This window comes from Pan troglodytes, chromosome 9 (assembly GCF_028858775.2).
Source record: "Pan troglodytes isolate AG18354 chromosome 9, NHGRI_mPanTro3-v2.0_pri, whole genome shotgun sequence".
Lineage (NCBI taxonomy): Eukaryota > Metazoa > Chordata > Mammalia > Primates > Hominidae > Pan > Pan troglodytes.
In genome coordinates, this window is record NC_072407.2 from 72,459,865 (window position 1) to 72,472,245 (window position 12,381).

The 12,381-nt window shown below is 49.5% G+C and overlaps 1 long non-coding RNA gene across 5 annotated transcripts in view; it reads left to right on the forward strand.

The window, feature by feature from the left end:
• The window catches only part of CTTN (cortactin), a 40,321-nt gene that overhangs the window by 731 nt on the left and 27,209 nt on the right, over nucleotides 1-12,381 (forward strand). For 2 of the 5 annotated variants that reach the window (XR_010147269.1, XR_008538087.2), the window contains exons 2-5: nucleotides 6,879-6,975; nucleotides 8,908-8,994; nucleotides 9,128-9,201; nucleotides 11,437-11,566. This is a non-coding gene — a long non-coding RNA (cortactin). Of the gene's footprint in view, nucleotides 1-69; nucleotides 185-6,878; nucleotides 6,976-8,907; nucleotides 8,995-9,127; nucleotides 9,202-11,436; nucleotides 11,567-12,381 lie in introns of those variants that run through there. The other 3 variants (XR_001707392.4, XR_001707393.4, XR_001707394.4) reach the window with 3 other exon arrangements.

Consider the following 12,381-nt stretch of genomic DNA (forward strand, 5'->3'; position numbering starts at 1 on the left):
GGCGGACCCCCGGGGCTCTTGCGGGCCAGGACGCGGGAGGAGGCGGGGCAGGGGGCGGGGTCGCGCGGGGACCCGGATGCGGCCCCGCCCCCGCCCGCGGAACCGGAAGTAGAGCCTGGCGCCTGGGAGCGGCTGGCGCGGCGGGATCCAGGGCCGACCCGGGCCGGACCGACCCCAGGCGGCGGTGAGCGAGCGCGGCGTCCGCCCGGGGTGCAGGCCGGGCTCTGCTTCTTCCCTCCTGTGGCGTCGCCTGGCCGCGAAAGGGGAAGGAAGCGGCGGCCGCAGCGGTCTCACCGCTCTTCCGCTTGCGGTTTCGGGGGCCGGGGCAGAGTGGCGAGGCTTTCCCGGCCTGGGGCGGGGCAGGGCGTGGGCCGGGGGTCCGCGAGGGCCACGAGGACGGGTCTGGGCCCAAGGAGGCCGGGCAGGGGGCAAGGGGGCACGGAGGGCTTGGGGCTGGGGTCCGCGGAGGAAGGTTAGAAAGGGGCCAAATTGGGGTATCAGCTCTGAGGGGAGGGTCCCTGGGCGCCGGGGGGCTCCAGGGCAGGAGAGGGGCCAGGCTGGGAGGGGTCTTGGGTCCGAGGGAATAGGAGAGGGGGATGGGCTCCGAGGGGGAGGGTATTGGGGCCCGAGGGAGATGGGCTGGGCCTGTGGGGTTCGGGGGTCTGAGCGGAGGGGGCCGGGGTTCGAGGGGCCAAGGAAGGTGGGTGTGGGGGGTCTCAAGGAAAGGGCGAGGGGTCTGAGAGGGAGGGGTCTGGGAGCAGAGGGAAAGGGATGAGGTCCGAGGGGAGGGGATTGGGGTCTGACGGGAAGGGGTCCAGGCGCAGAGCTACTGGGATGGGGTCCGAGGGAAGGGAATTGGGGTTCGAGGGAAGGGAATTGGGGTTCGAGGGGAAGGGAATTGGGGTTCGAGGGGAAGGGGTCGGGGCTCGGAGGAAAGGTATAGGGTCCGAGGGGAGGGGATTGGGGCTCCAGGGGAAGGGATCCAGGCGCAGGGAAAAGGGATGGGGTCCGCGGGGGTCAAGGCGGTTGGGGTGCGCGACTTTGAGGGGCTCGCTGTGGGACGTGGCGGAGCAGCTGGGGATCCCCCCGGCCTGCACCTGAGCGGAGATTTTGCAATCAGGTCAGTGGAGGCAGCGAGGCGCGGCTGCAGCTAGTCGTGAGGCTCTAAATTTGGAACCGTCCCTCCTTCGGGGTGTGTTTAAAATCACCAGAACGGTGCTTTGGGGCTTTCTGTTACGTTTCTATCACCTGGATAGTCTAAGGGATGCCTGATCCCTGAAGCTGGAAGGCCTTGGGTGAGAAGGGACAGGGCTTCCTCCCACTGGAATCTGTGGACGTTTGGGGCCCCTTGGGGAGGAATTCATTTTCTGCTGAAGGAAGCTCCGGAGGCATCCGGTGAGCGCTCCCTGGAATCCCATGCGCTCCCTTTGGGCTCAGTGTTGACTTGGCTGCGCAGGCTCTGTCGGGGGGACTTCACCCACTAGGTCCTTCAGGCATGATCCAGCCCTCAAGCCCGGCCGGGCCCAAGGCCGTGGCGCAGGAGGGGCTGGCCGCCTGCCCCTGTCTCCATTCACGTGTTTGACCGTGTGGGTGAGTCACTGGCTCCAGAGCACAGAGTCAGTCCTGTTTCTCCTCTGGTTAGAGAAGTATTCGCCAGATACTCAAGGAACAAGGAAGAGTCTTTTAAGTGGGACTCAATAAAAAGTTGGGGAGGCAGGGTTGTTTTGATATTAGGTCCCCTAGAACTAGAAGCTAACCTTCTGCTAAATCTTACTGAAAAGAAATTTCTTTTGACCTGGGGCAGGGGTGCGGTGGCTCACACCTGTAATCCCTGCACTTTGGGAGGCCAAGGTGAGAGGATCGTTTGAGGCCAGGAGTTCCAGACTAGCCTGGGCAACACAGGGAGACCTTGTGTCTACAAAAAAAGAAATTCGCTGGGCATGTTGGCTTGCACCTGTTGTCCTAGCTACTTGGGGCGCTGAGGCAGAGGATCTCAAGCCCAGGAGTTGGAGGCTGCATTGAGCTCGATCGCACCACTGTACTCCAGCCTGGGTGACAGAGCGAGACCCTGTCACCCAGGCTGGAGTGCAGAGGCTCTTCACAGGTGACATCTAGCACACTGCAACCTTGAACTGCTGGCCTTAAGCAATCCTCCCACCTCAGCCTCCCAAGTAGCTGGGACTGCAGGCCCAGCTAAAGCTGACTTTTAATTGTAGCATTTTGATGGACTTGTTTTTAAAACACTTTTAAAATGACAGCACACATAATCGGCAATTCAGATCTTCAGTCTGTGCCACGCAGTAGGTGCTCAGAAAAGGTGTCCTGAGAGTGTGAATTGCTGTGAGCGCTGGTTGCTGCCTTGTGTTGCAGTATTCCCATGGCCTGGGCCAGCCAAGAGCAGGGGACTGTGCTCCAGGAGCAGGCTTGGCTTTCACTGTGGCCCAAGCCCACCCCATCTGCTCAAGCACTGCTTTGAGTAAACTGAGTAAATGTTGGGGGCGGGGTTTCCCTTGAGTAAGTGTGGTGTAGGGAGTGTGCCTGTGATGGTGATTTTGGCTACGCAAGTGTCTGTTTCCTTTCTCCTCCTGCTCTACCATAGATGCTGAGGCTAATGGAAAGCTGATGGTGGACGGATGGTTCTGTCCTGTCATTTAAAACATTCTTCGGCCAGGCTCGGTGGCTCACACCTGTAATCTCAGCACTTTGGGAGGCTAAGGGCAGGTGGATTGCTTGAGCCCAGGAGTTTCGAGATCAGCCTAGGCAACATGGGGAAACCCCATCTCTATTAAAAATAGAAAAATTGGCCAGGTATGGTGGCTCACACCTGTAATCCCAGCACTTTGGGAGGCTGAGGTGGGCAGATCACGAGGTCAGGAGATTGACACCATCCTGGCTAACACAGTGAAACACCGTCTCTACTAAAAAAAAAAAATACAAAAAATTAGCCGGGCGTGGTGGTATATGCCTGTAGTCCCAGCCACTCAGGAGGCTGAGGCAGCAGAATCGCTTGAACCTGCGAAGTGGAGGTTGCAGTGAGCCGAGATCACGCTATTGCACTCCAGCCTGGGCAAAAGACTGAGACTCCATCTCAAAAGAAAAAAGAAAAATTAGCTGGGTGTAGTGACAGGTGCCTGTAGTCCCAGCTACTCAGGAGGGTGAGGCAGGAGAATCGCTTGAACCCAGGAGGCGGAGGTTGCGGTGAGCTGAGATCACACCATTGCACTCCAGCCTGGGCAACAGAGTGAGACTTCGTCTCAAACAAAAAAAAAAAAAAGAGAGAGAGAGAAATCAGCTTGGTGTGGTGGTGCATTCCTGTAGTCCTAGCTACCTGGGAGGCTGAGGTGGGAGGATCACCTGAACCTGGGACACAGAGGTTGCAGTGAGCTGAGATTGTGCCTCTGCACTCTAGCCTGGGCCACAGTGCAAGACCCTGTCTCAGAAAAAAGAAAAGAAAAAAAAAGGCTGGTGGGGGGCTTTTAGGCGCGGTGGTTTGTGCCTGTAATCCCACCACTTTGAGAGGCTGAGGCTGGCAAATCACTTGAGGCCAGGAGTTGGAGATCAGCCTGGACCAACATAATGAAACCCCATCTCTACTAAAAATACAAAAAATTAGCTGGGTGTGATGGCGCATGCCTGTAATCCCAGCTACTCGGGAAGCTGAGGCAGGAAAATCACTTAAACCTGGGAGACAGAGGTTGCAGTGAGCCGAGATCGCGCTGTTGCACTCCAACCTGGGCAACAGAGCAAGACTCTGTCTGAAAAAGAAAAAAAAAGTTATTGTGTAGGGGAATTTTTCACTCTGTCTAGACAGCAAGATTACTTCACGTTTGTGCAATCTTGATTTATACACTGACGTTTGCAAGGAAGGTTTAATGTTGAGGTTGGACAGAGTCATTATCTTCTTTTGAACCGTATTGTAACAGCTTTATCGAGATATAATTCACATACCATACAATGCGCCTGTTTAGTGTGTACTCTCCACTGGTTTTTAGTATCTTCATGCAGTTGTACAACTGTCACCACAGTCAATTTCAGAATAATTTTATCACCTCAAAAAGAAGCCCTTGTACCTTTTAGCCATGACCTCCTTATCCTCACCACCACCATCCGCCCAGCCCTGGGCAACCAGCAATGTATCTTTTGTCTCTGTAGATTTGTGAACTCCAGACATTTCCTAGAAATTGAATCGTATAATATGTGGTCTTTTGTGCGTGGTTTTCCTTTGTGCAATGGATTTGAGGTCCCTCCATGCTGTAGCAGGTGTCACTGCTGGATCCTCTTTGTGGCAGAATAAAATGCCTTTGTGTTAGGTAGACCACATGTTATGTATCTTATCAGTTGATGGACATTTGGAGTGTTTCTGTTTTTTGGCTGCTATGAATAGTGCTGTTCTGAACACTCATGCACAAGTTTTTGTGTGCTTATGCTTTATTTCTCTTGGGCATAGACCTAGGAGTGGAGTTGCTGAGTCATACAGTACCTGAGTTTAACCTTCTGAGGAACTGCCAGACCTTTTCCATTTAACATCCCTGTCAGCAGTCTATGAGGCTTCCAGTTTTTCCACACTGTTGCTGAGACTTGTCATTGGCTGTTTTATTTTAGTCATCCTAGTGGGTATGAGGTGGGTTCTCATTGCGGTTTTGATTTGCATTTCCTTGGTGGTTAATGACATTGAACAAACTTTTCCTGAGCTTGTTGGCCATTTGTATATCTCCTCTGAAGAAATGTCTCTTCAGATCCTTCAATCATTTTTAAATGGGGTTATTTGTCCTTTTTATTGAATTATAAGAGTTCCTTTTTTTTTTTTTTTTTTTTTTTTTTGAGATGGAGTCTCACTCTGTCGCCAGGCTGCAGTATAGTGGTGCAATCTCAGCTCACTACAGCCTCTGTCTCCTGGGTTCAAGCAATTCTCCTGCCTCAGCCTCCCAAGTAGCTGGGACTACAGGCATGCGTCACCACGCCCAGTTAATTTTTGTATTTTTCGTAGAGACGGGGTTTCACCATGTTGGCCAGGATGGTCTCGATCTCTTGACCTAGTAATCCGCCCGCCTCGGCCTCCAAAAGTGCTGGGATTACAGGCGTGAGCCACCGCACCTGGCCAAGAGTTCTTTATATATTCTGGATCTACAGTTCAAAATACTTTTCTCTCGGGATCGTCTTGTCACCTTCTTGATGAAGCACAAAATTTTTAATTTTGTACAATTTATTTTTTTCCTCTTGTGTTTTGGTGTCATATCTAAGAAACTATTGCCAAATTCAAAGTCACAAAAATTTACACCCTTTTAGGATTTTAGTTCATTTTTGAGTTAATTTTTCTGTATGGTTTTGAGGTAGGGCTCTAGAGGCTTTTTATCTTTGGATCCACAAAACAATCAAACTTATTTTCTATTGGTTATTTTTGTGATTGTTTTTTAAATTTCCAATATTGAGAGTATAAAATTGTGGATCTGAGCCTATCCTTAGCTGCTCATGAGTAGATTTTTATTATTTACTTTATGATTGATTTATGTATGAGACAGGGTCTCTCTCTGTCTCCCAGGCTGGGGTGCAGTGGTGTGATCATGGCTCACTGCAACCTTGAGCTCCTGGGCTCAAGCAGTTCCCCCACCTCAGCCTCCTGAGTAGCTGGGACTACAGGTATACACGACCATGCCTGGCTAATTTTTTAGGCAGAGTTGTATAGATGCTTGCCGATTACACTAATTACTGCAGTAACCAGAATGTAGCAAGCAATCTGTAGAAGTTAGGATTGCCGAAGGGAACTGGGGAGAGAGATGGAGCAAACAGTTGGGTCAGAAACCAGATAGGAAATTAATTAATTACCAGGAGGGCCAGCCAGGCACCATCCCCTAGTTCCTAATGCGTGAGAAACCACTCTGCCTGTGACCGGCTTGTTCCTAGGGACAAGGGGATTTCATTCGTCCATGTGTGTTGTCTAGCAGTATGGTGTCCAGCTGAGGCTGATGTGTGGTCCTAGGGAAGGGGTCGTGTGCTTGGCCACCCTCTGGGGAGCTGGAGTCTTGCTCCCTGCGCGGTAACCGTGTACGTTCATTAGGAATGCAGCCCGCCTCCTCCTCGGCTCTCCAGCTGCCAGTCTCATGTCTTGTTAGACAGTCACCATACTGGTTTTTCCTCCCGGCCATATCATGATCCTCTCAAGGAGTGTTTTTCTTATATTATTGTTTTAAAAAGCTCACAGTAACAATTTTATTTTATAATGTCATTAATTAGAATGAATAAAAAGTGAAAATCTCTAAGAATTATAGCAAACAGTAAATGCATACTAGCAATTAAGGCAATAATTTCTGTTTGCATTCGTAAGAAACATCATGTAGGCCGGGCGCCATGCCTCACACCTGTAATCCCAGCACTTTGGGAGGCCAAGGCAGGCGGATCACCTGAGGTCGGGAGTTTGAGACCAGCCTGACCAACATGGAGAAAACCTGTCTGTACTAAAAATACAAAATTAGCTGGGCGTGGTGGCGCCTGCCTGTAATCCCAGCTACTTGGGAGGCTGAGGCAGGAGAATCACTTGAACCCGGGAGGTGGAGTTTGCGGTAAGCCGCGATTGTGCCATTGCACTCCAGCCTGTGCAACAAGAGTGAAACTCCATCTCAAAAAAAACAAAACAAAAAAGACAAAAAGTCATCATGTAGTTAGAAATCTTTTAAAACTTATTTCTTTAGTTTCTCTCTGTTGAACTTTTTTATTAGTAAAATGCAAGTCTTCCCATCCTCCTCTCAGATTTCATTACAAAACCTTGTTACGTTTGGGAAGATTTCTGAAGTTTTCTAAAAAGATCTCCACACAGAAGGGTTTGCCCAGGGAGCTGCTCAACAGACATCCTTCTCAGCTTTTTACTCTTAATCTTTTTACAGACGGAATCAGTCCCCAATGCCTGGAAATTCCTCATTGGATTACTGTGTTTTAAACAGAATTTTGTGAACAGCCTTTTATCTCCAAGCAGAAAGAAAGGTACTTGTGCATTGTGAACATCCTAACATTCTTTTCCTGTGGATGGTAAGGGCAAAAATCCCTTTAACAGGAAACGGGGGAGGTTGCTGTTTCTGTGGATTTACTGGGAGAGAGATGATAATATTCTGGAAGGAAATTTCATTGTTTAAAAAATAAAGTCAGGTTTCTGTTGCATATGACTTAGAGGAGACAATTGCAGAAAACTCTGGAATTGAGGAAGAGAACCATTCCTGTCCTCCCTGAGGGGAAATCTGGCCCCTTCCCCACCCCATGAACATGGGTGGGGCCCCCAGGCACAGGATTGTGAAGCTCGCAAGTGCCCACCCCGCTCGCTGGTGAAGCTGCGTCCGGGAAGATGAGCAGAGACTGTGCTCTGCTAATCTCTCCCCGATGAGCCTGAAAAAGTACCAGGCAAAGACACCTGCCGCCTTTCTCCTTTGCCTTGGGGGTGAAGGTGGCCTCGCCAGCCCTGCAGGGACTCCCATCCTTTCTTGCAGCCACCTTCTCAGTGGTGGGAACCATGGGCAGCTGAAGTCCTGCAGGCGGGCAGCCCCCTCGCCAGGGCAGCATGGTGCCATGGGGCGGCCGGAGACCAAGCATCCCGTTTCTCTTTCCTGCAGCCGTTGCTTCATTTATAAATGGGCGCGTTGGGACAAGACGGACTGGTTGTGCCTTTCCGTTCTGAGATTCTAGTTCATCTGTTTTCTAAAATCCTGGCAAAAGCAGATCACTCTGGAAATTCTTGCCATGCTTTGGGCATTGACAGAAGGTTCCAGGGGCACTGTTAGTCCTGCTACACCCCTTGGCAGACGGTTCTTCCCCAAGAGACAAAGTCGCACCTAGAAATTTGAGAGCACGCTGCCCTGATTGGTCCCTCACTGTCACATTGGATTTGGACTTGAGACCCAGCCAGGCTGGAGGGAGAGGAGCCAGATGGGACATTCTCAAGCTGCGAAGGGGTTTTGTCCAGTCCTGATTCAGGGTGCTAGAGTCCCAACATGGCGCCTGAGAAAAAGTGAATTGGGTGTCCTTAGTTCAGACCCCTGGGCACAGCTTATGGTTGTTTGATTTAAAATAATCTCTCAGTTGCTCTGTGGCCTATGTGTAATTGTATTACTATTTCTGTGGAAAAGGAATCACTTCTTTTTATACGTAGTTTGAAAAAAAAAAACCTTAAAATTTTATATTTTACCACTGCAGTTACAAGAATTGTCTTGTTAGGGTTTACAGATGTGCCATTGTTCTGTATAACAGAGAAAACCTTCCAGTCTTCAAGGGCTGAGGGAGAAGGTGGCTGCCCACTTGCAGAGCTGCCTGATAGAGGAAAAGGTGGCATTTTATATTCCTGTTTTCTTCCAAGTAGAGAGTAAAGCAATTCTCCAATAAACTACTTGAAACATTTATTAAATTGTAAGTCTGAATTAGGAAAATTATTGTTATGGTTTCAGTAAGCACTTGAAATCAAAATGGGCGCACTTTTTAAAAATGTGTGATAAAATACACATACCATGAGATTTACCATTAGTAACATTTAGTATATTTATAATACATAATCCAAAATGGTGCTTTTATTTTTGGTTGGAAACTATCATCATATGATTGAACAGAACAGGAATATGTTCTTAATGAATAAATAAGTGCACACCCGACTTTTTTATTTTCCAGAAAATTTTCTCACTCAAGGTGAAGCCAAATAGTATTTCCAGTATATTTCTGACGCCAGGTGACGGCAGTGTTAGAACCCCGAGGTGAAGTTTCTTTTACTCCTGTGGTTGTCACTCAGGCTTATGGATCATGAAGGATTGGCTGGTCTTGCAGCCTCGTCCTGCTGGGTTGCCTAGAATCTCGGTAGTTTTGGCCAAAGGGCTCATCTGCTGGCCTCTGTGGATGGCGCCCTGAGGCCTCCATAACCCTCCCCGGCTGCTCTTTCAGATGTGGAAAGCTTCAGCAGGCCACGCTGTGTCCATCGCCCAGGATGACGCGGGGGCCGATGACTGGGAGACCGACCCCGATTTTGTGGTAGGAGCCGCCAGCCTTTGCTTTCCTCTTTCATGAAGTGGAAGTGGCTCTCCTGGGTTTTTCTTTGATGGGGTGGTGGTTTGTCTGTGTCACAACCCAGGCTGTGAGATTTACTGGTCGCTTTTCTTTTCAGAATGATGTGAGTGAGAAGGAGCAAAGATGGGGTGCCAAGACGGTGCAGGGCTCCGGGCACCAGGAGCATATCAAGTAAGAGGCGTCGCCACCACCCTCCCGAGGGCCCCTCTGCGGATGGAGCCCCAGGTGCAACAGGGCTCATGGTCATCTGTGGAGGGACAGCCCGTGTGGAAACTGCATTTATCTTCTTGACCTGATACCCATGCAGTAAATGAATATAAGACACACACATATATGTGTATTTGTGTAATGTGTGTGTTTATATGTGTATATTTAGATACTTCTGTGCTCAGTAATTTTTAAATTCCCATTGCAAACAATTTCCATATTTATAATTTTAGAGTGTCCGCTTCTCAGTATTGTGGCTTTTATCAGGGAACATTTGTCCCTAAGCTCTACCTTACAAGCGAGAGGTTTCTAAAGTATGAGATGTCTGAATAACTGAGACCTTAAATGCCCTGTCCCTTTTTTTATTATCTGGAAATGATTATGTGTTAATAGTGAGGTACTGTGAGCTTTGTGTTCTTATCAAAAGCCCAGAGTCGGGCACTGAGTGAACCCTGTCATTGTTTCTCACTTGGCACTATCTAAAATGCCAGCTCTTGGGGCAGTTTTTTTTTTCGTCGGGAAGTGTAGATAAAAGGAACTTTTAAAATATGCTCAGACTTTTATTTTAGGCCACGCTGGGTTCAGAGTGGATCCTCCTTTCCCTGGCTGTGAAGGCAGCACCACTGACCCGGTGACCGCCTCAGTATCCTGGGAAGACTGTCCCGCTTGACCACGGTCCCTTCAGCTGAGAAAGATTTAGTCCTTCCTCCAGAAAAGAAGGCACAGTCTGCACAATGGCTTTTTATTTTGTTTTTAAAGATTTATTTATTTATTTATTTATTTTGAGACAGGGTCTCACTTTGTCACCCAGGCTGGAGTGCAGTGGTGCAATCATAGCTCACTGCAGCCTTGACTTCCTGGGTTCAAGCGATCCTCTGACCTCAGCTTCCTGAGTAGCTGGAACCATGGGCGCACACCACCATGGCTAGCTAAGTGCTTTTATTTCTTGTAAAGATGAGGTCTTGCTTTTGTTGCTCAGGCTGGTCTTGAACTCCTGGGCTCAGGTGATTCTCCTGCCTCAGCCTCCTAAAGTGCTGGGATCACAGGTGTGCGCCGCCGCACCTGGCCCCCAGTGGCTTTTTATACACAAGTTTTAGTCCCTCTCTGGCTTGCTCAGCACACTCCCTTCCACAGAAGCAGCTTCGGAACTCCAGTGGCCGTGCGGCTGCCCAGGACAAGAGACTGGAATGGGGCTGACTTGGGAGTCCACTGTAGCCTTGGGTATTTGCTATGGCGTTAAGCAGACTCCTGAATTCGTTGAGTCATCATACCTCTTCTCATCTCTTCTGTTCCCTGTGGCTTCAAAACATGTCTCGGAGGGTGGCTTGGAGAAAAAACAACTCTCCAGTACAAAACCCTTGGGCTGGTTAGGATTCAGAGAGGAACACATGGGGAATAAGCCCATTCTTCATGCTCTGGGGCCTTCCCAGGTTTTAGGAGTGGTGTCTTTCTTTCTCCTGCTCATAAGGGTATTGGGCGGTTTCCAAGCCTGGTTTGTATTTCATCTTCAATTCTAGGATTGTCGTCCAGATGTCAAAGGTGGCGGCCTGGTGTCTCCTGGGCAGAAAGTCCGAATGCCAAAGTGGCCTTCTTATCACTCTGGGGTCTCTCAATGACAGCTGTGTCCGGCCTACCAGATTTGAGCAAACCTTGTCATCTGTTTCATTATCTGCTGTATTAAAATTTTTTAATGGCGTTTAGATGTTAAATTCTGAAACGCTTTCCTCTCATCTTTGAATGTATAAAAAAGCTGGAGTACTTCAAGTACAGACGAATCATCTGAATGTTCAGCACCACTGGACTTCTGCCAGTGGCCGAGGAAGGGACCATAGCCTCGTGTTTCCCCCTCTACCTCTGGATGATTACAGACTAGCTTTCCTATTTTCTGCGTGTGAAATAAAGGTCAAGTTTCAGTAGAGCCATCTTTAGCGGGGATTTGGGATGATCCCACTGTCTGCCTTCAGATTCGTGTTCTGTCTCCCACAGAGCATGCGTCTGATACTGCGGACTGCCGAAGTGGGTGTACCAGCCGGCAGAATAGTCAGGAAGGCACAGTGCAGGGAGAGAATCGGTGAACATCAGATAAGCAGATTTACAAATTTACAAAGATAATGTCACCTGTTCTTATTTATCATACCAGGAGGCAAAGCTGCACGTCTGTTTTATTGATCTGTTCCTATTTTCATCTCTTCCATCAAGCATACACAAGCTGAGGGAGAATGTCTTTCAAGAGCATCAGACCCTTAAGGAGAAGGAACTTGAAACAGGACCAAAAGCTTCCCACGGCTATGGAGGGAAATTTGGTGTGGAACAAGACCGAATGGATAAGGTAAGTGGCCCGCGGCTGCCTATGCCAGGCTCCTGGTGTGCTTGGACCACTAGACTGGGTGGCAGAGTCGTCCCTCAGTCTTTCCTTAGATCAGCAGTTTTGAGTCCATCTGCTGAGGTTGCGATTTGCCCGAAGTAGACCCCTGTTGATTGGACTTGCTCATGAAGTACTCTAGCTTTCTTCAAAGCTCTTTAGGAACCCTCAGAGGTGCTGGAGCACGGGTGTTCCGTGGGGAGGCCCAGAGAGGGAGATTGGCCCTCAGAGGCAGCCTTGTGATAGGACAGAAGTCCAGAAGCATCCTGGCTCTAGGTGTCATCACTGTCAATGCCTGCGGTTCCAGCCTGTAGCCTAAGTCATGCCAGTCTGAAGACCAAAGTCAAATCTGTAGGCCCCCATGGTTCACAGCACACACGGAATCCAGCCAAAGGCCTGGCTAACATCCTTCATGCGTTCAGTGACCATCAGAGCAGTCTCCCTTGTGTAAATTCGGCGCGTACCAGGCTGGGGACAGTGCTCACTCTATTCGAGAGGTCTGGGCAAGCCTCCCAGCAGCTGTCATTGATGGGATGCAGACTGCCACGCAGACGTTGATTGAGGACGTTGGCCAAATGCATCCGGCTGCACCCGTGCTTTAGGTCCTCTCTACCTTAAGAAAGGGAGCCACATTAGCTCAGGAGGGCTACCTTTTCCTTCCTGGAGAGAAGATGGAAGAGATCGCAGTGTGTTTGCATGTTTCTTCAGTAAAACAGACATCCTGGAGGTGAACTTTTGAGTCTGAGCAACATAAGCTTGTTCTGACCTGACAGATGCTTGCC